The sequence below is a fragment of the Globicephala melas genome, chromosome X, assembly GCF_963455315.2.
Source record: "Globicephala melas chromosome X, mGloMel1.2, whole genome shotgun sequence".
Taxonomy (NCBI): Eukaryota; Metazoa; Chordata; class Mammalia; order Artiodactyla; family Delphinidae; genus Globicephala; species Globicephala melas.
The window spans coordinates 115,296,081-115,322,882 of record NC_083335.1 but is presented as its reverse complement, the minus strand read 5'-3'; the positions used below and the strand labels follow the sequence as shown (position 1 = coordinate 115,322,882).

The 26,802-nt window shown below is 43.3% G+C and overlaps 1 protein-coding gene across 12 annotated transcripts in view; it reads left to right on the top strand.

The window, feature by feature from the left end:
• Positions 1-26,802, top strand: part of FRMPD4 (FERM and PDZ domain containing 4) — a 797,331-nt gene that overhangs the window by 496,944 nt on the left and 273,585 nt on the right. The window contains exon 1 of one of the 12 annotated variants that reach the window (XM_030845194.2): positions 4,397-4,518. The exons of the other annotated variants lie outside the window; for them this stretch is intronic. The gene's annotated coding sequence lies outside the window, so the exon portion shown is untranslated. Of the gene's footprint in view, positions 1-4,396; positions 4,519-26,802 lie in introns of those variants that run through there. 12 annotated transcript variants of the gene reach the window in all.

Sequence of the window (26,802 nt, the reverse complement as noted above, 5' to 3'; positions counted from 1 at the left end):
TAGGAAGCGTTGATAACTTTTGGAGTCAGGCTACCTTTGCATAAAGAAGCAAAATTATCTATACAATCTTAGAATCTGAATTTTAAGACTAGGATGAAGTGAGAGAGCATGTCCTCTAGTCCCCTAATTAGAAAGCCTAAGTTAAAGTGCAAACAATTTTTCTGATGATCCACTCCAGTATTATCCATGTTGAGCTCGGACTAACTCCTGCCCCTCTGGTCCCTCACTGCCCCGTCTGCTGTGTGCTGCTTCACTCCAGGGCAAGGCAGGTGAGGCAGTCTCCCGAGGAGCGCAATGTGAGAGGGTGCCCTGACACACCGCAGTCGAGCTAAAGAATATCTTCATGCAGTATTTCAAAAAATCAAAGTGACTGTAGAACATCCAAGATGAACAAAATATAAATGTCTTAAATGAAGACAGGATCCCACGGGGGTGAGACCAGGGTGACGGTGGCAAGGTAGGGTATGCGAGTGCAGGATCGGAGCCGGTTTTTACATAAAATGTTGATATTTTGATAGTTGGTAACTGATAGTTTTTCTTGGGGGATGGTACACACGCAGCCGCCAGCTTGGGTATTCACACCCCCATGGCTCCACAGGGACCCCCCCCATCCCGCCTCCAAATGGAAAGAATGGCTTTACGCTCTGCTCCTGGCATCTCACTTAGTTCTGCTTTACCTTCTAGTCAGTTACCGTGTCTCCTCCATTCTGTTGTAACAGCCTGGAAGACAAGGACCTTGCCTTCCTTGCCTCGGAATCCCCGGGACCTGGCACAGTGTCTGGCACCTACTTGTAATATGCCTCCCCCTCTGCTCCATCAGTCCTAGCCTCTGGGTGTCCCAATCCTGACCTAGTATCTTTCGAGGCTTGGCATGTCCGTCTAGTGACATCTGTGGCCCTGGTGGGGGGGGGGGTCACCCTCCCCAGGGATGAGCCAAAGGAATGGACACTGTCTGAAAAGCAGGATGGTTAGTTTACAGATGATCACTAACCTCGGCCACGGGCATCCCTGGTTTACTATCTCTTGCAGTGTAACAGATAACCACTACCTTAGTGACTTCCACAGCCCCGGTTCATTAGCTCACAATTTTTATAAGTCAGAGGTCCGGCAGGGCATGTCTGGATTCTCTCTTTGGGCCTTTCCAGGCTAAAATCAGGGTATCAGGGCTGTGACTCTCAGCTTCTAGAGGCTGGACGCTCCTCCTAGCTCCCTGTTCGCTGGCAGGATTCAGTTCCTGGCAGTTGTAGAGCCGAGGTCTCCATTTTCCTGACATGTGCTCCATTCGTTTTCAAGCCAGCACTGACACACTGAGTCCTTCTCAGGCTTTGTGGAGCTGTGACTTCCCCTGCCACGTGCCTTTCCTGCCTCTAGGGGCTCATGTGAGAACACTGGGCCCACTCGCATCATCCAGGCTAATCTCCTCATTTTCATGTCAGCTGATGAATAACTTCAGTTACAGTTACACCTGCAAGGCCTCTTTTGCCATCTAACAAAACCACAGGTTGACACCAGAAGGTGAAGTTCATGGGGAACAGCTGGTCACTTGTAGTTCCCCCTGGTAGTTCGGGGGCCAACCATCCTTGGTATTTTCTTGGCTTCTCTCTCCCAAGGTATTTGGGAAGATCAGGGTCAGCTGTTTAGAAACCCAGGGATATCCTTTATGAATCTGAAATCCCTCTTGTAGAATCCTGCATTGTCCATTTCTAGGACTGGCAGAAGTATTTCTCGGGAGAATGAGGAAAAGCATCTGAGTCCCAAGACCATGAGCCCCATGTGGTCAGGAAGTATGATCTATTATTCATTTCTGTGTCCCCCAGTGGGCAGCACGGAGCATGGCCCATGGGAGGCAGTCTGGACGTGCTTGTTTGAAGAAATGAATGGATGAATGAATCCATCCATCCTGAGCATCTTCTATTAGGAATTTTTGCACTGGTATTTATAGTCACCATTTTCTACCAGCTATTTCCATGTCCCCCCAAATACTGGGGGGCATCCTCCGACTGTCCAGGCTCTCTGTGAGCAGTCATAATCATGAATAACTTCTGAGAGAGCTGGATGGAAAGCTTGTCTAAAAAATTTCTTTCCTAATCATCAGTGCCAACATACGCACCTGTTTCTCCTCCCTGTCACCTCTCATGCTTCCCAGTCTTACACTAATGGCTTCAAATGACTGTGCTAGGATTAGACATTGAATTTATATACTTGGGTCTGTTGTTGAGTCTAAGAATCTACTAGGGTTCATTTTAACTTGTTGATTTATCAGCCATTTATAAAATCTTGTAACCATGCTTTTAATTTCACATTGACTTCTAGGATGAGATTTACATAAATTTATATTCATTCCCATGCTATCAATGCATTCTCTCTCTCTCTGTCTCTCTGTCTCTCTCTCTCTTACACTCAATTTCTTAGTCCATGGAGGACAAATTGGCCACGGTTTCAGAGAGAAGCTCATAGGAGGTAATGTTGCCCTGCGTGGTTTTTACTAGATTTATTTATTTATTTGTTTGAATTTTCTTTCTCTTTTTAAAAAACATCATTCTGTGCCCTCGAAATTCAAAACAACAGTAAGAGTAAGCCACTCACTCCCTCAGTACCTGAATCCAGGATGAAAAGGTGGAGAATTCTGTCAAGCTAAGTTGGTGAATGAGAAAATTCTGGTCATGTAAAAGACATTTCCTTTGTCATACATTATTTACGGGGTGAATTATAATTTAGAAATTGTAATTTGGCTTATACCTCATTCTCTTGTGAGTTTGGTTAGTGTGAGTCGCCAGAGATCTACGTAAGCCCTGGGTCCAGGTTAGAGCGGAATTTCTCAGACCCCGGTGATGACGTGCTGCTTTTCCCAAAGAAATACTTCTGATGATGTTCCCAGGTACTTCCTTCCAGTGGGGTGCTTGCTGCTATGGTCTCTGACAGCCTCAGTCATCTCACTCCCTGAACGGAAGTCTCCCAGAAATCTCTCTGCTGCATCCAAATGCATGTGACCCACACTCAGACGCTGTGAAAAGGGTAAGGAAAGTTATTGCCAGGCCACACCAAGATTCTGTCTGAAACATGGCCATAAATTTAATTCCCAGACTGTGCTAGACAGTTGGGGCAGTTTTAAGGAAGAAAAGTAAGCACTGTAACAATATTTTCTTTGGAACTCAATCAACTAAGAGCTGCATGTGAGGGGAAAATGTAAGATGAAATGTACCCAGAGACCTGCTTTCCCTCACTGCTGGTCGCAGGTCATTGTAATCAGATGGGACCTTAGCGGTGGCCTGGTAGGCATACTTATTGTGTTACATAACGTCACGCGCTTTTTGGACTGTGGGTTGTTATTAAGCTTGTATTTAATGCTATATATCAAAGGTGAATTAAAGCTACGGCGGCCCGTTTTCATGAATTCATTTCTAATAAAGGCCCAAAGAGCAGTCACTTCTCAGCCTGAAGCTGACACACCACAATGCATCTGGCACTCATCTTTCCCAGTCTTGAAAGTTGCTGATTGAAACAGAAAAGAGAAGCCTGGCAGAGTCAGTTTGCTCCACATCGGCATCACCCAGCGTGTCACTGGGGGCAGATGGGAGCTTGCAAAAGGTGCTTCTCTTAGCAGGAGGCATCACAGTGTTTCAGGTGTGTGTGTGTGTGTGTGTGTTGATGGGATGTTGGCCTGAAGTTGCGGTGTTCGCAGAAGTGCAGTGGGTGCTGGCAGGGGTTCAGGCAGGCACTGAAATGTAAGCTAGCCCTGTAATACAAGCTCCTGGGAATGCAGAGGATGCCTGGGCATTAGGCATTCTCCTCGTGTTTCACATAAATGCATCCTGTTCTTGGGAACGGGTGAGCAGTGCGTTTGCACCGGCTCATTCAAATTGAATGTTGGTAAAAGGAGAGTCCTGAGCAAACAGAACAGTCTGGCATCTCTGAAGGCAGGAGCAAGGTTAAGCTGTCGGCCGTGTTCTCTGTTTTTTCTTGGATGTTTATTTGCTGGCCCCATGCACACCCAAGGCAAGTTGCAAACAGGCACCGCTGGGGCGCCCGATGCCTGCGCGACTCAGGCACCCAGGCAATTTTGCCCGGGCTCTTCTGAGCCGTAAAGTTCAAGGCTTCCTACATGGCTTCACCTGTTGTCCCCAAGCATGGCGTGGATCATGTTTTGCTGGAAGAGAAAGCTCCTCTGGAGAGGCAGTTCTCATTGCCTTTTGCTTTTGTTCTTTATCAAGGCGGCAGCTTTAACACTGTCACAGCAAGGGTGAGGGGAGGGCGCCTGTGGAGAGCATTTGGCACCATGCTTTTTCCATTAGTTTGCACGGGAGTGAGCAGCAGCGCTCGCCTGCTCCCTGGTCATGTGCTGTGAGGAATACAGCCACGGTAGGGCAGTGAACCTGAACTTGGCCCGTTCATCCATACTGCATTGAGTGATTGCATGCAGTGGAGTCAAATGCCACTTGGGGGTGAAGAGCACGCATCATCTTGCATTCCTGCTGCATAGAGTAGGAAGGACCGTTGACAGAATCCTGTAATTTAAAGGTAAAGCGTGCAGAGTGTGCTGTGTGGAGACACGTCTGGGTTGAGGGGAGATGGCACGGGGGGAGGGGGATTATGTTTCACTTGATTTGGAATGACAGGTTCCTTAGATTTTCTTGGCCAGTGGTTCAGGAGAAGAAGGGGAGAGATTTCTCCTTGCTGCTGACCGATAATATAGTTCTGTCCAGGGGTTAGCTTCATACACGATGACTCTTCTCGTCCCCAGGCACTCATAGCAGTATGGGACTTCTGGCCCTGAAGCAGAGTGCTCTCAGGGGCAGTCCTGATGGAAAGAAAAGCTCTGACCCCAGAAATCGATGGCGTACACCCTTTGCTGTCTCTGTTTTCTTTCTGGGGAAATCTCATCTTGAGAATTCTTTTGGTGTTTTGAAGTAGTGGTTCTGTTTGTTTGTTTTTCCAAAATCTAATAAGAAATGACTTTTAGTGTTACAAAAAGCCTGAGAAATGTAACATTTCCCTTAGGTTCCTTTCTAAAAGCGTATGTAGTTATTACTATCATCCCTTTGGGGAGAATCTTGACGAGAGGGTGAAGTTCTAAGTTAGAACATGTCATCTGCTTAATGAAATTTAGGGCCGTCGTTTGTAAATCATTGTTTCATGTGTTGGCTTTATGTTAAAACTCTCTGAAGCAAGCAGTGTCTCTTGGCAATGTGTGTTCTCTGCAAGTTACTGATGAATTTTGCAACTGTAAACTTAAGCTCGTGCCTAGTAAATCTCTTGTCCAGGTCTCTGAGCTCTTTCACAAGCAGCATTAAAAATAGAAGGATAGATTTTTAATTAAATTAGGTATTGTATTTGTCCTCAGGGAACTGAAATGCAGTTATGTGGGCATGTGGACAATGTGAGTCCGTTGTTTCTAACAGACTGTTCATGTAACTTGCAATTTTATGATAAATCTGCTGCTCTTTAGATCTTTGGGGCTCTTTTATCACCCCATACAACTGAATATTTGTTTCAATTAGCACTCAAATTAAATAAACACCTACTGACAAGTTGTGATATATAGTATACCCATTATATATTCATTATGTATATGTATTATATATATGTATTATTAATTGATATATACACATATATGTATACACACATGTGTACATATCTTCCAGAACATTGGCTCAAAAGGTTAGATTGGGAGCAATGCAGTTTATCAGCAGCGGAGTTGATAAGACTTAGAATCGAGTAAAGCATACTTGGCATATAAATATGGGGTTCTCATAAAGAAGAGAGATGCTCCAGCAGGTGTCACCCAGTGGCCCTGCACTTGAGAAACAATGCCGGTGATTACCCGGGATTCATCACAGCATGACACGTAAATCGTTGTTCCCGTGCCAGAAACTGTGCATCTGATCTGAGGATGAGAGAATGGGACTGGGGGCAAAGATTTAGAGGAGGGGATGCAAAGTCGTTGGAGAAAACTGGTATCGGAAGTATTGATATATAGTAGCTTCTAATGGAGTCCATGCTGACAGAGGGGTCGACTCTATGGTACCTCGATAGGAAAAACAATTTTGATTGATGGCAGACTCTTCATAAATTTTAACCTATAGAAGTATGTTTACCACTTTTTTGGTTTATCTGTTTAATTTTGTATTGAAGGTACCAGTTAGGTTTTTCCAAGGAATACTTTTCTGGTGAGTTTTTAAAGTTTTAAATATTCCATATAATTCTATGGGATATTTTATGTAAAATATCAAAGCAAATAGCAAATATGTAGTAAAAGGTAAGTTCTGAATTTTCAGAAATGATTAACGAGTATGGAGGTTATAAAAGAGCAAGCTGGAAAGGCATAACATACAAGGATTCAAACTAGTTTTCCTTTATTTTCCATTGAAATATAAATTTTATTATCTTAATACCTTTAGTTAGCATCTGTGCAGCTCTGTAAAAGTAGAAGGTAGGGAAAATAAGCAGGGCCTATATTCCGGAATGTTTCAGCTAATTTGGATGAACAGTTGAGTTTTCGTTGTGTGGACTATTTTGCTTGAACTATAGCAAACATCTGGTCTGTGGAAGAAAGGTGTCCAAAATCCCACGGGCACTGAAAGTTGCTGCAATGATTTCTTTGAGGGTCCAACCTGGCCTGGCTCGTTAACGCAGACAGGCAGAGTCCATGGCACTGGAAGCCAGGAACGTCTGTGCTTGATTTATTTCCTAGACTGATCTGTCAAAGCAACTGTGATATCTTGTATTTACAGAGCAGCCTTTTGTGAAGAACTCAGAGTGTTTGGGGGGCATTATCTAATTATCAGAACACCACAGGGAAATAGAGAGCTCATGCTATCTCCAATTTACAGTTGAGATGACAGGCGGACAGAGAAGTAAAGCAATTTATCCAAGATGATTCAGAAAAACACTGATGCATAACTAGGGAACAAGCCAAGATGAGCTCCGTGGATGGGTCTGGGGACTTAGCCGGCTCTCAGTGTACCGCCTGCGGTCCTCAGCCCAAGAAGCACATGTTCTAACTGAATTTCATGGGCCCCATCCCAGCAGTGTGTGGTTATGGGATTCCGCGACCTGTCCATCATCTGCGATGACCACCTGGAATGCAATCGATGAAGGACACACCTGTGCACTGCAAAACTGTGGTCCCAGAATTAGCCACTGTCGCTAGAGGTCTTTACAACCAATGCGGAAAGCTCTGGCACATATGACTTCCTCCGTGTTTAGACTTCAAAAACTTTGACCCTCCCCAGAAACTGTTGAAGAGAGAGTTGAGATGCCTTCTCTCCCTGGCGTAGGAACCATAAAAGTGACAGTCATACATTTCCTTTAGGGTTCTAGCTTTTAGTCAGGCTAAGCTTGCTCAAAGTTGAATGAAAATTATTAAGGAATTTGGAAAGATGTTGTCACACACTCATGAGACTCTTTGCTCTACTCGGTTAAGTGCTTATTTGGGAAAAAGTTTTATCCAAGTTACAAGATAAGAACATTTTCAGGTTGAAAATGCGCTATGGATACAGTAATCCAGATGTAGCCTGGGCGGATGGCTCCTAGGAGGAATGTCTGCAAAATGCAGTAACTATAGCCGGGGATTAGATAAAATAAGCCGTAAGAAGGTCTTCGCCCATGGCCTGGCACCCAGTGGTGCTCTCACATGCTGGATCTGAATTTGAATGAGTGAGAGAACCAAGCTGAAAGGGAGGCAGCCTGCAAACAGAGCCACTGGGGAGGGTGGACCAGTGCTGAAGGCTTTCAGGGAAGGACAGGATCTGGTGGAGGCTGAAGGAGCTCAGAGGATCCAGACAGACGCGGGTGCTCATAGGACGGAAGCACGACGGCTGGCAGGGAACGGGCCACTTTGAATCCCCCATGAAAAAGCTGCTGTAATGCAAGAAAATTTCAGAGAGCAGAACATAAAGGTTCCTAACTGGTTGGCTTTAAAGACTGCAACTACAAGAGGCACTTGGCGGAAACGGGGAAGAGAGAAAGGGCTCTCTTTTCCTGCCATCACAGGTACTGAGTAGAGTAGCTGAGACCTACGCAGGGGTAGGGAAGAGGGGGTGACCCACAAATAGAGGACAGAGATCCGAAAAACCAGCCCCGCAGAGACACGTGAAGCTGGGGGGGTTGAAGGCTCGGAGGGGACTGTTGAAGGCTTGAGTCTCGAGAACCCAGTGTGGGTGATGCCCTTGAGAAGACGTGACCCAGGGAGGCTGGGTGCTTTTCTCACCACACTCGGGGACCCACCCAGCAGAGGGTAGCCCTCAGTCGTTGTTCACCTAACAAAAGCCAAACTTAGTGCTGGTGCCGTTTACATGCTATGGGCCCTCGTCCTCTGTCAGGCCATCCGTGGGATTGATTACTGGGAAGTGTGGGCAATGAGTCGCCCTCATCCGGTTTTCAAGTTGCGCGCCCCGCCCCTCCCTCTGGCCTTCTCTGCATCAGAGGTGCCGTTCACCACGTGACACGCTCTTGGTTTCCGCTGTTTGTTAAACACTGGAATGGAGGCTCCATCCTGGTGTCAGTGATCTGTCTTACTCACTGCCTTCTCCCCAGAGCCCAGCACAGTGCCGTTCACATAATAGGAAATGTTTGTTAGATGAATGACCTGCTCCTAACTCATTTGTTTGAAACCCCTTCTGGAACTTTTCCACCTGACTGGTGTTACTTGTATTCTGTGCTCCAGAACAAGATTTTAAACCTTTGAGAGCAGTGAATTGTGTCATACTAATTTTTAAAAAAACCCTCAGTGAATGGGATAGCACCTTAAACTTGCGGACATGCTTATTAATATTTAGAAACTTGAATTATACCAAAAAATGGGACATAGTTGCTACGCTTGAAATTTTACAGTCAGACTCATCTAGGGCATAGCACGTAGATAGAAAATTCTATAACAATAAAAGAATATCTTGAAGTCAGTGGTTCTCAAACTAGGATGATTTTGCCACCTCCTCCCCAGGGTATACTTGGAAATGTCTGGAGACATTTTTGTTGTCACATTGGTGGGGTAGAGATGCTACTGGCATCTAGTGGATAAAAGCCAGGGACATTGATAAACATCCTACAGTGTACAGGACAGCCCCCAGCAGAGAGTCACCCGGCCCCAAATGTCAGTCGTCCTGAGGCTGAGAAACCCTGATGCAAAACAAAAGCCTTATCACATTGTTATAGAACAATTTGTATTGTTTGTCTATATTTACCATTAAGCTCTGTGCTTCTGGGTGGCAGTGGTTTGTCTTCCTCATGCTTGTGTCCCCGAGGGTAAGCATAACGCCTGGCATATATTGCCTTTTAATAAATGACCGCTGAATGGATGGATGAATAAATATTAATGATGCCAAAAGAGATGCTCCAGTATCCTCTTTGGAACAGCATCATAATTACTGCATTTCTAATCAAGGCCTCAACGTGAAATAATCAATAGGGTCAGTGTCAGGTTGTAAAAGCAGAGACACAGCAGCCACGCAATTCTTGTCTTTACTTAAGAAGGCCACCGGCCCCGCGTCATGGAATATTAGCCCCGATGCGGACCTTGAGAGGTCATTCACTTCAACCGCTTAAATTCCAGACGAAGCCATCCAATCAAAGGGAGGTAAATGACTCGCCTAAGGTCTCACAGGGAAATGGTAGAGCCAGGAGTAGAGCTGTTTCTGACTGTTATTCTTGGTCTGTTTTCATCATGCTCAGCTGTCCCCATTTCATATGCCCCACAGAAGGTGGTACAGTAGACCGGTCGCCATGATTCCACGAGGCACAACCCCAACGTAGTATTGACTATAACACAGAAAAGTGATATCTTTACCGTACTGTAGAATTTAATCTGACACTAATATGCTGGGCACCACCATCATTAATATAGAGTATAAATAATGGACCGATAGGGCTGGAGAAAACCTCAGTAACCATCTGCTAAACCCCTGAATTCTGGAAAGAAATGCACTGGGAGTGCGGAGATCGGGAGCTTTATCGAGAGTCACAGAAAGGGGCACCGGAACTGTCTACTTTGAGCTCTTCTTCACTAGAGGAATGTGGCCTGAATTGGAGTATTAGTTGCAAAGGATGTTACAGGAAAACAGGGTTACGTGGTCGGATAAATTTTGAAAATGCAAGGGTAAACAAAAATAAGCAGGTTTGCCAAAGGACATCTCAGAATTTTTCCTGGATGGTATACCTCTCCAAGAGGGAGCTATAATCCATGGCTCCCCGAAAATTTATTCATTAGGAGGTCACTTCTGTTACCCACCAGTGTTCCTCTGAATGTAGTTTGGAAAATGCTCTACTACTTCTTCCAGGCTATTTAATTGACAGAAAAGTGGCCGGACTGCTTAGGTTTCAGGGGGAATTTTAGGTAGACTTTTGAATGGCCCATGTTCCCTGCTCCCCCAGGTCTTTTTGAAAAAGCTATTTCAAGGAGTTTGAATAGGTATATCCTGCTTCTCAGGGTAGGTTTCCCAATCGCAAGCCAAGGTTTCAGAGTCCTTCCTGTGACCAGTCTTGCAGAAATAGGTACTGAAGCATCGTAGAGCAGAAAGTCTGGGCTCAAAGTCAGAGACGGTTGCCTTGGCAAGTCAGCTAATACCTTATTGTTTATCAGTGAAATCAGACATAACCTGAACGCTGTTCTGTGCAGAATTTCAGTGTGATCAGAGGAAGCAATAGGGCTAGTTAGTTTAAAGAACGCACTAAGAACTTCCATGTCTTCCACTCAGTCTATACAGTGCAACCTGGGACAGCCTGGTGTAGAGAGGCCAGCTCACTTTCTGATCTGCTGCCTGATGTTAAGAATATAGACCTTAGTCTGTAATACCAAGGACCTCAGTCAGTCCTTCAATTACTTGTGTAATTGTCATGAGGTCAGTATTTAAATTGACTTGAATTTCTAATAAAACTATGCCCTATGCCCTAATGGGAAAGAACACCAACACCACATTGCCCTTTACACGGCAGGTCTTACAGGGAAGTGGAATGCGTTTAAAAAAAAATGTTTATTTCAAAACTATGTCTACCACAAGAGCCTTTGGTGAGTTTTAAGGAAAATACATTAGCATGTAATTAACAACAATGAAAAAGAAAGAGAACCAGAGCGCTTCTCAGAATAATCTTGACTGGCATTGAGCCAAATGATAGATAAAAATCCACACTTTAACCTACAAAAGGAAGGAGGCAGTATTGTTTGGAAAAGCTGTCACAAGGAGTTTAAAATGGTGCCTTGTGTTCCTCCCAAGTTTCCTCTTAACGTGTAACCCAAGGCCTTTAAAACCATTCCATTGACTGTCCTTTTAGAAATTGGGAAAGTGCACAGGTAAACACACATAAGAAGGACCCTTTGCTTTCAGGTGAGCTTTGAGGGCACTCACCTCTTGCTTCTCTTCATTAAACTTCTTGACTTTCAAGTTCACTGGCATCAAACCTTACTTAGGAAATCACATGAAGAACACAGGTATCTGCCTCATGATTGAAAACAGATCCCTCCAGAGTGAAGCCAGGTTTTCAGCGTTAAATCTCGTAACATCTGGAATGAGATCAGCAGGGCTGAAATTGCCACCAAATGAACTAACCCTCTCAAATGATGAAGTACAAAGCAACAGCCCATTTCCATGAAAAATATGTGAGGGGGAGAAGCCTGGGAGAGTTGGAACCCAAGTATAGACTAAGTGGTTCATACAGCGAATGAATGGAGGGGAAGTTATGAGCAGCCAAGGCTGAACATGTGTGGACGGATTGATCTGGGGGGACTTTTTCTAATTCTCGGGGCTTGCGTTTGATAGACGGACTTCTCAAGGCATTTTGGGGTCTACCTAACCCTATCTGAGCTGGCTGAGGTTTGTTCAGTAGGTACCCCCTTCACCTGTTCAGTTTGCTTTGAGGAAATAAAATGAACCCGAGTGAATTACCTGCTTCTCTGCTTGTTTTACTGTAGCCTACTCATCATCTTGGCGTGAAAATGTCTCTGCCGTTTTTGCATGTTTACCTAATATGTCACGGGCTACAGAGGGGCCCGCAGTGGAGCATCAGAGAAAGAGGTACAGCTCAGAGGACAAAGGCTTTTCATCAAGAGTACTAAATGGAGTTGGTGATGGTCAAAAAAGGAAGTTGTAATGAAGAGATATAGCTGTTCTTATGAGGGGAGGCTTACCCTAAAGATCATTATGGGCACTTGGGGTTTTGTGCTAATTATCCCTTTCAGGAGAAAAACATTTGCGTAACATTCAGCACTTACACTAGGAATGAATCAAAACATGCAATTATTGGCAAACAAGACATAAAGGAAAGCTGTTTAATTTTATTGAAGGCCATTTTTCTATACTGTATTTAGTTTTAACTATGCGTTCATGGGGTTATGCTATTCTTTTAATTACAGGTTAAGAATCATAAAACAATAGGGAAGCCATCTTTCCTTTGTCTCGGTGTGAGAGGAATGTCTAATGATATCAGCAAGCATTTTAGTAACAAAATTTGCAGATGAAACCTTGATAAATATTTTTCACTGTTCTGAATCCCACAAACAGCCCTGGGGGCTCGGGTACATTAAACTTAGGTTAATCCCATTTCAGGCAAACCTGGTGTTTAAAGGCTGTTCATTTCTATTTTACAGCACTAAACCTAAGCCTCTAGGAAATTCTAAGACAGATTAAATAACGTGAAACAGCCAGCTGAAAGATGCACAAAGGAGCGTGAGGCTTATTGATTAGAAAAGTGAAATGAATCTCACTCAGAGGCAGGAGGATTGTGGAAGGAAAGTTATATCTATGCAGATAGCTTTTTAATAAGGTGTCATGATTGAAGACAGAAGTTTAAATCAGGTAAATAAAAACATAATTAAAATGAATTAATCATGGATCAGCATCTTGCTGGAAATCCCTCTTGTTTGAGATTTAATACAAATAATATTAATAATGTGACTGTTCCTAATTGATGTACTCATATCATTTCAGAAACTTCTGTTTTTTCTGATAATACAAGTCTCTGCGGGCTGGATGAGCAATATGGTGTGATATAAAACAAACTCTGAGATCATCAAGTATTTTCCGTCCCTTCTCTCCCCTTCCCTCCTTCCTCAGGCATCTGATAGATTTGTCTTGTATGTCTGATAGCCAGTGTCTGTGTCCATCAGTGGTGTAACTACCTACCTGTTGGTCACCTTGGTTAGCACTGTGACAAATCTCCTGTTGCTAGCTTTATGTTACCTCTGGAGTATAGGAATCTCTGCTCACCCCCCAAAAAGTAGTATAGGCAAACCGTGAACTACTGTACGACAGTGCAAAGAATAAACTGTGTAGACATAACGCTTGAGCAAAAGAAGCCAGATCAAAGTCTGTATGCTGCGTGATTCTATTTATGTGAGGAGTAAGAACAAGCACAGCTAATCTATGGTGGTAAAGTCAGAATAATGGTTCCTTCTGGGGGCCAGTTGGATATTGACTGGGAAGCTGTATGAGGGAACCTTCTGGGTGCTGGATATGGTCTGTATCTTGGCATGAGTGTTGGCTACACAGAGGTATACATACTCGTTGAGCTATACACTTGAGATTTATGTATTTTATGGTATTTGTTATGCTTCAATAAAAACAGTTAACAAAAGCTTTTTACATATTTAGATGCAAGATACCTTCTAGTGAATGTATAGAAAAGTTTACTTTTTAAGCAAGGAAGGATCTCTGAATTGTGGATATACTATTATTTTGTATAATTAATCATGGTACCAGAGACCCTTGCTAAACACGTCACATATGTTTCCTCATTTCTCATGAAGTCTTGCAGGATAAGCAGTCTCATTCCCATTTTATAGATTACCACCAAGAATAATGTATCATTTGCTGTCCTGCAGCTACTAAGCATGATTTAACCCCAGATTCATCTGACTCCAGCAGAGGAGTTAATGAGATTGTGACTGCAGTAGAAGTCAAGTTGAAAATGGAGTCTGACAGTTTACTAGCTCTGATGGTTGTAGTTTCTGGTCTTCCTAGAGTATTTCTCGTGCAGCTAACTTAAGTTAAGTTACAGGCTACAATATTAAACTTCAGCTTTGCAGTGGAAGAATAAAGTTGTGCAGGGAATCAAAGGTAGGTGACCAAAACCCAGGGCCATTGCAGTTTTATTTTTTCATTCTGAGGACAGAACCTGTCAATGGCATGAAAGGGAGAGTGTGAACTGAAAACGAAAAAAGAAGAAGAAGAAGAGAAAAGAAAAGAAAGGACAGCTCCATGAAATGCGAATTAAGTAATTTATAAATATTCCAGAGGTGAAGTTTTTCTCTTCACTTGGACATGATCCCGTTTTACCTTTGTGTAGGTTTCTCCAAAGCGCCAGTGTATACCAGATTTTGTTTGTGAGGTGATCACTTTTGTTGTCAATTCTTTCCCTTTTAACAAGAATGTAGATTTTTGCTCAGTGTTTGATCTGCATTACTTATGTTCTCTAGAATGTTTGATATACCTAGATACTGCAGCAAAATATGTCCACTTTACGAGTCCTTTTTTCTATCACCCTAGAATGGCAGAATGGTGGATGGGACTGGGTCCTTAGCAGTCACATTTGGGACCTCCTCATTTCAGAGAAGCCTGGAAATTGGTGCTCCCAAAAGCACAGTACTTTGCTCACGGCTATATTGCTCAGGAGTGATGAAGCCAAGGCTGAAATCTATTGCTTATGGTGTTTATTGCCTTTTTCTGCATCTGCAGTGAGTCACTCCATGTTACATCGAGTTTCGAGGGGCCAAGAACAAAGTCTTATATATCTTTTAGAAATCCTCTCCTCTTTGTCGCCTTCTCACACATTTCAGATTTCAATGTAGTGGCTCAAGAGGTACTTTAAAATGTAATCAAGAGAATGTTGATGGAAATCATCTATTAACTTCATTCCGCCTTATGTCTCAAAGACTATACTGTGGGTCACTGATCTCTGAGGTTTCCAGATCAGCATGGAAAGAAATATCAGTACACAGAGTCAGTCCTTTGGAACAGAAGACCTAAACAGATGCTCAATCCAAACCCCTTATCTTGAAGTGAGACCCTCTGAAGCTAAGAATCATAAACTTCTCACAGAATGCATTTTAAGAGAAAAGTTTTGAATTCCTTTAATAAGGAAAATTCTCAAAAGAGTATGATATCCTTACAGTGGAGTCATGCTTCCAGTCGACCCCACCTCCTTATTCACGTCATCGAAATGGGGATGGGGAGAGGAGAATAGCACAGTCAGACTCCTGACATTGTCAAGAAAGAGAGAAAGAGCTTCTCCAGGGGTGATGTCCTGGACAGAAATTGTCACTGCTATAGACATCTGTGAAACATGAGTCCATGGCATGATGAACCATCCTTGCAGAACTCACTCCGGTTCTGTGATGACTGGAAGCAAATCAGGAAAGGATCTTTTCTAGTTAGTATCTAAGTTTGTTCACGCTTCCTGGGACTCTAGTCTGTCAGTGCTGCTTACTCAGAATCACAGCATTTGAAAGCCAGAAGAGTCTTTAGAAATCATCCACTGTCTGGTCCTCATTTTAGAAATGACGAAACTGAGGGACCGATAGGGAAAGTGACTTGCTAACTGGTGGAGAGCTTCCTGGGAAGCCAGGTTCTCTGACTCCTGCACCAGGGCTCTGTCCTCTTTGACATCACCCTACCTCGTGCTGAAAATCTCTAGCTTGAACCCCTCAGATGACCTCCTCGGGGATAAGGAGCATCAGGGTAGAGTGGGAGCACAGGGGCCCCACCTATCAGAGAAGCTCAGGAACAGGACTTCTGGCTGATAGGAGGATTACCTTGAGGCTTGGTGCGTCCTGAGCACTGCTTCCTGTATCACTGTCCCAGCGACCCAGAACTGCACAACTGTGTACCAGGTAGGGTCTTAGAAGACTCCAGGCCAGCCCCGTCTGATGAAGCTTTCTACGAGGGTGGAGATCTGTGCTGACAGGCACATGTGCCTAATGTGTGCTTGAAATCAATAGAGCTGTGCAACTGAGCAACTAATTATTTTATTTTATTTTAATTAATCAAAACTTAAGGAGCCACATGTGACTAATGGCTGCTGTCGTAGACACACTTCCTTCCTTCCTCCGTCTATGAATTTTCAACTCAGGTCTAAGTGTCTCCATTATTTTCTTTCTGCTTCCCATGTCCTGGAGATAAGACTATTTAATTTAATCTAAATTATGTCTAGATACAGTAAAAGATTTAAAATAATTATTTTGGGTTCCAACTCAGTGTACATTTACTTCATTTTTGAAGGTAAGAAGCTTAAAAGTTCGTAGCTAAGATGTGAACAGGATGCGCCAGTGTCTGAAGGCAGACCGCAGATTCAGTTTGAAACTATCTACTCTGTCTTCACAGATCAGTCTGTGCCTTGATTTCCCTAGTTCTTAAGGAGAAACAAAGGACCACTACTAGAATTGCTAGATTTCACAAATAAAAATCAAGAACGGATAGCATGTTTGTCTGAAATTCAAATTCAACTTGGTGTCCTGTATTTTATCTGGCAACCCTATTAATCTGTGTTTTTCAAACATCATTTCTCTCTTTTTATTACTTTCTGTTGCCTCAAGAGAAAGAAAGAAAAAAAACTGGAAAACATTCTTTGACCACTTTTCATCACCTTTTTGTTCATTTGTATTTCTGCTTTCTTGCCCACGGAGGTAATTTTTTAAAAGACACATGATTAATCTAAATTAAGATAGGCCTGGTCTATCTTGCCCTCTGGTCTGGAAAGCAATTAAGTAGGTATTGAACTGAAGAGGCCCCCTTTTAAAATAACCAAACCATTGATCTGTTCTTCTTTTTAAAGCAAGGGCATTTGTTTGTTGTTGTATTTAGAACAAACAGCACCTAGCTTTTCAGAAAAATTACAGAAGATGACATTGCGTTTTGACTAATGTCTGTCTCCAAGACGATTGGAAATTTGCACATACATTTTCCCCAAGTAATCCATTTGTCAGGATAGCATTTTCATCCCTGAGGGAATACAGGGTAATAAAATATTTCCCTATGGATCTACCAGACGCATTTTCAAACATCAAAGGTTTTGAAGAACCCAGGGGCAGGACAGAAATAAAGACGCAGATGTAGAGAATGGACTTGAGGACACAGGGAGGGGGAAGGGTAAGCTGGAACGAAGTGAGAGAGTGGCATGGACATACATACACTACCAGCTGTAAAATAGATAGCTAGTGGGAAGCAGCCGCATAGCACAGGGAGATCAGCTCCGTGCTTTGTGACCACCTAGAGGGGTGGGATAGGGAGGGTGGGAGGGAGACGCAAGAGGGAAGAGATATGGAGATATATGTATGCATATAGCTGATTCACTTTGTTATACAGCAGAAACTAACACACCATTGTAAAGCAATTATAGTCCAATAAAGATGTTAAAAAAGAAAGGAAGAAAATAGTCCTTAATGTGAAAAGATACTTTTCTAAGTCTTTTACATATACTAACTCATGTAAATTTCAAAACACCCCTATTTTACATTGTCATTGTCTTCATTTTATAGATAAATAAAATACAGAGAGATTATGTAACTTGCCCAAGGTCACACAGCTACCAAGTAGCTGGACCTCCGTTTGAGCCTAGACAGTTTTGCTCTAAATCTATCTCTAGAACCACTGGGCAACACTATCATCCATCTTCAATCTTATTTTTATGGATGCACAATTTAAAATTATAAGCATGAAACTTAATTTATTTGACAGTTCCTTTATTGTTAGATATGGAAGCTATTTTTATAGTATTCAGTATGGTAAACAATTCGGCAATAAATAGTTTTGTGCGATCAAAAAAAATCAGGTTTTAAACAAAATCTTACACACTTGACTGTTTATACAAGATGGGAACCTGTATCCATTCTGTGAAACTGTAAGTGAATTCACTGTATGTGTGTGATAATAAGAATAGGCAATAGTTTTGATATGGAAATGTCATGACTTACCCATTTTGCCATCACTGAGTGATGGCTGTCATAACTAAAAGTCACAACCGTTTAGGGAGGACAGAATCACAGTGGAATCCTAGAATTTCAGGGTGAGACTGTACCATAAGTCTCCATGTTGAACCTGAGAGATGGTGAAATGAGGGAATTTGAAGTAAGTATTGAGGATGATGAAACAGAATGGTGGCTCCTTTTCAAGGCCACATTGACAAATACAGCTTGCTTTGCCGTTCACCCTGTAACCCTTTTTCCCCTTGCATGATCTTTTCCCTTCTCGTTTAGGTATTCTTTTATTCCATTTCAAAACCAGATTAAAAATATAGTTCCTAATACATATTTTCAAGAGGTATTGCTGTTCGCTAACCTTTCTGAGGGAACGATTTAGCTTTCTTGTTGGCCTGCTCACAGCTGAAGAATTATACTGTGGACAGACACTGGGTGTCAGCAGTAATCCTCTGTCTCTCACTCTCCCTCCCTTTCCTCCTTCCTCCCTCGCTCCCTGTCTTCCTCCCTTTTTCCTTCCTCTGACATGGCAGTCAAAAAGTCCTTTGCTTTATTGATCAAGTATAACCTGGAAGAGCCTGGAAGAGTTGCAGTGCATTTGTTGTTTTCACCCCCATGTTTGGTTTTATTTGTGTTCTGACTCAGAATGCTGGTGTGTGGCAGATACACAGTGCAGAATATAGCTTTATAAAGATTCGGGCTGGGGACTTTGCGCACAGAATTTATACTGTTTCGCAAGTGCTGAGGCAGAGATGACTGAAATGTTGGGGCGGGTCGTGTGCTTCCAGCATATTGTAGGTTGGCGTTTCCAGGGTTCAGAGAAGCCTGGATCCAGTTTGCCACATCTGAAGCATGAAATTCCCTACTTATCTGGCTGTGTTGACAAATTTAACTAACAGACATCTGTTGGTGTAGGTGTTGGGCACTGACCAATAGCAATTATAGCCTCCAACTGCTAGTGTGAGGCATAGTGTAGGATTGGTTAAGCTCTGTTGACAAGCATAACAGTAGATTAATTAGTCCCAGGAGGCTTCTCTGGGAAACAGGGAGGTTGTGGGCTGTAAGGCATGTAGGCCTTCACCCAACCCTTCCCATGGGGCTGGCTGGAGAATGAATTCCTTTGTGGATATAAAAGCCATTAACTTGGCCCCTTACATGTTTGGGTTTTTCCCTGCAAAGGTGGTGATATGAACTATGTTTTAATTATAAACTAGCAAAGTTTTCACAAACTTAATGGGCAAACTTGTTTCCAGTTAGACATTTAATAAAGGATGAATTTGATAAGTTTTAAATGATTATGTGGATGTTATTAATAGGTGTTTCATTCACATCACCTGGAATATATCAATTTTCATCTGTCTACTCTTCTTTGACATTTCCCTAGAGATTTTATTTAAGACTCTGGAGTCCTTTTTTTATTGAGATATAGTTGCTGTACAATATTATCTAAGTTACAGGTGTGTAATATGGGGATTCACAAAAATTTTTAAAGGCTATACTCCATTAATAGTCATTATAAAATATTGGCTGTATTCCCTGTGTTGTACTGTATGTCTTTATAGCTTATTTATTCGATACGTAGTAGTTTGCACCTCTTAATCCTCTACCCCTGTCTTGCTCCTCTTCTCTCCTCTTCCCCATTGGTAGCCACTAGCTTGTCCTCTATATCTGTGAGTCTGGTGGCCTTTTCGTTACACTGTCTAGTTTCTATTATTTTTTAGATTCCACATATAAGTGTTATCATATAGTATTTGTCCTTCTCTGACTTATTTCACTTAGCAGAATAATGCTCCAAGCCCATCTATGTTGTTGCAGATAGCAAAATTACATTCTTTTTTATGGCTGAGTAGTATTCCATTGTGTGTTTTTGTGTGTGTGTGTGTGTCACGTCTTCTTTATTCATTCATCTTTTTTTTGAATTTTATTTTTTTATACAGCAGGTTCTTATTAGTTATCTACTTCATACATTTTAGTATATATATGTCAGTCCCAATCTCCCAGTTCATCCCACCCCTACCACCTCCAATTCATTCATCTGTTGATGGACACTTAGGTTGCTTCCATATCTTGGCAATTGTAAATAATGCTTCTATAAACACTGGGGTGTAAATATTGGGAGTGAAATTGCTGGGTCACATGGTGCTTCCTTTTATAGTTTTTTGAGAAACTGCCATACTGTCTACCTGCTTCACTGGTATGTGTTTGGTACTTAGAATGGTTCCCAGGACTCAGTAGGTTCTATGTAGATGTGGGTATATATGTAAATGAAGGTATGGATGTGGGGTATGGGTGGGGAGATAGAGCTGCAGACAGTTGTAGATATACGATATATTTTTTTGAAATATAAGGGCATCTTTCAAATTTCTCAAGGCCACAAAATGTGAAAACAGTATGGACACTGAAGCTTTCTGCCAAATATTTATGCTGCAGCATTCATTCCGCTTTGACTTTGCATCAGTGCCTGACCGCATGCTCTCTGGGGTGTTCCTTACATTTCATAATGCTGGCCCACATCACTTTCTCAAGCCCTCATCTGGAAGGTGTGCTCTAGCAAAATAGCCTTGGAGGGAACTCACTGTAAATATTTACAGTTGCCTCTGATTCCTCACATGAGGAAAGTGATGCAGGCATACTGTCCATATTCCATTGGTTAATAAACTCATTTTCTTGAGAGGGCTGCATGGGAGTGCCCCCAATATTGAGGTGAAATGAGTCCACGTATAATAATTAGTAACACTAACCTTCAATGACATTTTTAGAAAGTAAGTTGAACCATCTGCTTCTTCGTATTTGTCATATTTAATTTACCAGAATGGCTTTTTCATTAGAAAGTGGGCAACCACTGTATCCTTTTGGGAAATCTGCCTAAAGCAGAGAGATGACACCAACTGGCAGAGTGCAAACCCTAAAATTATTGGAGGAGTATTAATTCTAATGAGTTCCCCTCCCTTGGATGTCACTACATGTTTGAATGTAGCAAGCACTATGACATATGTGAATCAAGTTCATTTGATTTAAAGGAAAAGGACGTTAACTGTCATTGCGATTATAAAATATGATTTTGATAGCATTCCTTTCTTGAATTTTCTACCCCTAATCTTGAGATTATTAGTGCCCTTTCGACCCAGGATGGATGCCAAACTGCCACTTTAACTTATATGACTTTTATGCCCTTTAAATTTGATTTCTAGTTTGGTTCTTCAACAAGTTCAGGCCAAGTATCAAGATCACAAAAGAGTTTGATTTTGTTTAAATAGAGTTTGTTTTGTTACTGTTTCTGTTTTGATAGTTTAAGGTCATGAGAGATTTTGTGATGATACTGATTTGAAGAGAACACTTGGAACTAATGTCATGATCAACAATTAAAAGAAACACACGCGGGACTTCCCTGGTGGCGCAGTGGTTAAGAATCCGCCTGCTAATGCAAGGGACACAGGTTCGAGCCCTGGTCCGGGAAGATCCCACATTGCCGCGGAGCAACTAAGCCGGTGTGCCACAACTACCGAGCCTGCGAGCCACAACTACTGAGCCCACGTGCCACAACTACTGAGCCCACGTGCCACAACTACTGAGCCCGTGCACCTAGATCCCCTGCTCCTCAGCAAAGAGAAGCCACCGCAACGAGAAGCCTGTGCACCGCAGCAAAGAGTAGCCCCCGCTCGCCACAACTAGAGAAAGCCCACACACAGCAACAAAGACCCAACGCAGCCAAAAATAAATAAATAAATTTATTTTTTTAAAAAAAGAAACATACGTGGGCTTCCCTAGTGGCGCAGTGGTTAAGAATCCACCTGCCAATGCAGGGGACATGGGTTCGTGCCCTGGTCCGGGAAGATCCCACATGCTGCGGAGCAACTAAGCCTGTGCGCCACAACTACTGAAGCCTGCGTGCTGCAACTACTGAAGTCTGCGCACCTAGAGCCCATGCTCCACAACAAGAGAAGCCCCCGCTCGTGGCAGCTAGAGAAAGCCCTCATGCAGCAACAAAGACCCAACACAGCCAAAAATAAATTAATAAAATAAATAAATTTATTTTTTAAAAAAGAAGGGGATCCTTTAAAAAAAAAACAACAGAAACATATGCACACAGAACTCTGAAACTAAAAATCTCATAATTCCATTTTTAGCAAGTCTCATAGAAAGGGTTAATTCTCATATTTTGTTGGAAGAATATAATTAAATTGCATGTGCCTTAGCTTAAACCAGATCGCAGCTGAAGAAAATCTGTCATTAGAAGGAAATATACTGTTCAAGTTCCATGTTCATGTATTTGTTTTTCCTAGAGAAAATGGACAACTTGAATATAGTTTAAATTAATTTGTCCGTTGATCTTATATCCTTCTGTCTTGATGAGACTTGAAAAGCAAGTTAATCTCAATCTCTCTCTCTCTCTTTCTCCCTCGGTGGCGAATGTAATTCTCCATCTATGCGAGTCAAATTGTTATGCCAAGTCTGCTTATTTCCATGGCTCGTGGCAGGTTGAGTGAGGACAGTCTGAGGACATTTGCTTCTAAGGGCTTTTGGCTTCCGTTGCTCTCCATTTCTGCTCTTCATCATGTTCCAGATTTTCCTTGTTATTCTTATCCCCCAGCACTCTCCTCGTCTTTGGAAGGACCAAATGTGCCAGAGATAAATGTAGAAACAAGAAAAGACGAGTAAATATCTAACATAAGTTGGATATGTTAGTTAAATTGTGACAGAGGATGATTAAAGAATATTGCTTTTATGCAGACAGTCAGTTGGCCTCTAGATATATATATTATCATATGGATATTTCTTAGATACCGTAATGACTTATGTGATACCATAATAAATCTGAGGGCTGGTGGCTCCAATGTTTAGATTCTTCCATTCCACAAATTAGTCTACTTGCAAGGTAGTGCAGAGCGGGGCTTGTTTATTTATTTACAGAATATTGTGCTAGATGCTGTGGGAGATAGACGTGAATAAGTCAAAGCTTATTGTGCTCAAGTTGCCTAAGAGCAAGTGGGGAGGTGACCACAGATGCCCAGTTTGTACTGGAAGGTCAGGCCGTGCTTCGGGCAGGCAGGGTCCTGCAGGGTGAGGCTGAGGCTCCCCTGGGCCGGTGCGGGCTGAAGGCCCTGTCCATCCTGCAAGCAGCCGGCTGCGTGCAGGCAAAGTCCCTGACTCCCTGGCCTGTTCCAGGGAAATGAGAGGTCAGACTTCCCAGGTGGCCAAGAGGAGGAAGAAGAGGAACAGGAAGAGGAAGAGGAAGAGGAGGCTGGCCGGGCTGAGTACAACCAGCATTTTGCCAACGTGATGCCCACCTTTGGCCAGAAGGGCCCAATGCCACCTCTCAAGTCCTTCTTTGGAAGCCTGGCTCTCTCTAACAAAGCAGGCTGTTTCTCCACACTCTCCTCCCCTGCCCTGTCCCAAGAGCATTGACAGAGTGGGTAGGACAGAATTCTCTGTGAAAATGGCATCTCCGATGAGACCTGACTAATAAGAACTGAGGGAAGAAATGTTCCCCAAAGACGGGATAGAAGTCCAAAGACCCTGAGGTCGGAGTGAGCTTCACATGTTGCAGAAACAAAGCACCCTGCTTGTGAGATCCAGAGGACTTCCCCATGACCCTAAATTGCACCACGGCAGACACTCAGGCCAAGCCTCAAGGAGTCATCCTTGCTTCCCCTGTCCTCCTTGCCTCTGTCCCCGCGTCCTATCTGTTAACAAGATTCTGGAATCGGCCCCTTTGATTTAATCTATACCACTGGCAACCAAGGTCCACCATCCTCATTCACCTGGATGACTTCAGCTGCTTCTCTATGGCTCTTCGTGCTTCAACTCTTCCCCCTTTCAGCCCATTTTTTATGGGCCAGGTCTTTCAAAAACACATCTTGGATCACAGGCCTGCCCCTGGGGCTTGTAATGCGCCAGGGCCTTCCCTCCGCCCTGGGAAGCCACTCTCAAGTCCTCAGCTCAGCCTCCATGGCTGCCCTCATGTGGCCCCTGCCTACCTTTCCTGCCTCCTTTGGGACCGCTCTCCCCACCCACTTCCCCTTCTGGCGCCCGGGCCTCTTTATTTTGCGTCACATCAAGTTTATTCCTGCCTCAGCGTCATTGAGCTTCTGTCCCCTCTTCTCCAAATGCTTCTTCCGTCAGACGTCGTTACTCAGGGCTGCTGGAAAATGCCCTCCTTTGGTTTCCTGATGGCTTTCCACACCACAGCCATTCTCGTTTATTGGTTTGCTTGTTTTGTCACCTGCTCTTCCCTCCTCTGCTCCTCAAAAAGGCCCCGCACTCAGTAAACACACACTGAATCCATGAGTAACACAGGTCCCCTGGAATTTGCCACCAGTACGACCGCACCGCTGTCCTGCTGAATGGATCCTTTCTGCTCTCCCCTGGCCATTCCTTGGCCTTGACCTTCTGGGAGCTTCAAGCTTCCTCCTGTTCCTGTCTTGATACGTGTTCCCCTCTGCTGCCTCATAACCTGGCCCCCTTGGAGCTTTCTCTTGTGAGTTCAGCGTTAGTGACCCAGGAAGCATTCACTAGCCTCTGACCTCAGCCTAACATTGTTTGTGTTGGTGGTGTGACCAAGTGTGACCTTTTTTAGATTGTTCATTATGAACATTTTTTGTTTTTTTCGGTACGCGGGCCTCTCACTGCCGAGGCCTCTCCCGCTGCAGAGCACAGGCTCCGGACGCACAGGCTCAGCGGCCGTGGCTCATGGGCCCAGCTGCTCCGCGGTATGCGGGATCCTCCCGGACCGGGGCACGAACCCGTGTCCCCTGCATCAGCAGGTGGACTCTCAACCACTGTGCCACCAGGGAAGCCCCATCATGAACATTTTGAAACATAAAAAGGCACAGAGAATAGTATAAGGACACCTATATGCCCATCCCATCAACCTGTCATGTAGATTTAGCAATCATTATAGTTTTACCATATCTGCATCGTATTTGGAGGAAGTATTTAAAAACAAATTGCAGAAATCATGATTATATACCATAAATACTTCAGCCTGCAATTTTGAGAAATATATTTTATTACACATACACAACAGCATTCTCTCACCTATGTGGATTAACAGTGCCTTCAAATCATGTGATACCCACTCCAAATTCAAACTTTCCCAATCGTCCCCAAAATAACTGTCCAAACCAGGATTCAAAGATGGCCCACATTTCTAGAATCTCTTTTATTCTGGACCAGCTGCCTGCCTTTTCTTTAATGCCAATGACTTGTTGAAGGAGTCAGGTCCTGTGGAATATCTCAACTTCTGGATTGTCTAATTGCTTTGTTTTATCACCTATAATTTGTTATTGGAGGTTACAATCAAAGGTCTAAGTAAAGTCCAAATCAAATCAAACTTCTGGGAAAGTTTCCATCAAGTGTGATGTTGGTGTTACATCTTATGTCTGGGTTAATGTAATTTCTCTTTGTTTTACCACTGGATACAGGTGATGAAAGCTTGGTCCTTCTGTTGTAGTCTATGTGTTTCTTCTTACAACCAGCCAATAATCTGTGGGGGTGATATAATTTTTATTAAAAATCTGTTCCTCTGTTAGCATCAGTAGGTTGCATCAGGGTTCCAAAACTGTTTCTATAAAGCATGAGATAGAAAAGAATTTCGACTTTGCCAACCAGACAGTCCCTGATGCAACTATTCAGCTCTGCTGTTGTATCATGAAAACAGCTACAGAGAATACGTCAACAAGTGAATGTGTCTGTGTTCCAGTAAAACCTTATTCACAAAGGTGGGCAGCTGCTGGATTTGGCCTGACTCCTGCAGTATGCCCAAGTGGTGCTCAACCCGTGTTTTGCATCGCTTGGGGAGTCTTTAAAAATACTGATTCTCTGGTCCTACCCCAAAGCAATTAAATCATCATCTTTGGAGGTAGGGCCCTGGCATTGGTTTTGTTCTGTTTGTTTGTTATTTATTAAGACTTAATTTTTTTTATTATTATTTTTTGTGTGTGTGTGGTACGCAGGCCTCTCACTGTTGTGGCCTCTCCCGTGGCGGAGCAGAGGCTCCGGACGCGCAGGCTCAGCGGCCATGGCTCACGGGCCCAGCCGCTCCGCGGCATGTGGGCTCTTCCCGGACCGGGGCACGAACCCGTGTCCCCTGCATCGGCAGGCGGGCTCTCAACCACTGTGCCACCAGGGAAGCCCTAAGACTTCATTTTTAAAGAGCAGTTTAAGCTTCACAGCAAGATTAAGGGGAAGGTACAGAGATCTCCCATACGCCCCCTGCCCCTACACATGCATGGCCTCCCCCGCTGTCAACATCCCCACCAGAAGGCTACATTTCTTACTATTGATGAACCTGCATTGACGCATCGTAACAGTCCACAGTCCACTGTTTACATGACAACATTCCAGTTCACTCTTTGTGTTGTACATTCTCCGGGTTTGGACAAACGTATAATGACATGTATCTACCATTATAGTATCATATAGAGTAGTTTCAGTGCCCTAAAAATCCACTGTTTCATCCCTCCTTCATCCCCCCAGCCTCTGGCAACCGCTCATCTGTCTGCATAGTTTTACCTTTTCCAGAATGTCATATAGTTGGAATCATGTAGTATGTAGCCTTTTCAGATTGACTTCTTTCACTTAGTAACATGCATTTAAGGTTCTTCCATGTCCTTTCATGGCTTGATAGCTAATTTCTTGTAGTGCTGAATAATATTCCGTTGTCTGGATGTACCACTGTTGTATCCATTCACCTTCTGAAGGACATCTTGGTTGCTTCCAAGTTCTAGCAATTACGAATAACGCTGCTATAAACACCCCATGTAGGTATTTGTATGGACTAAGTTTTCAACACCTCTGGGTGAATACCCAGGAACTGGATCATATGGTAAGCATATGATTAGTTTTGTAAGAAACCGACATCCTGTTTTGCAGAGTGGTGTACTATTTTGCATTCTCACCAG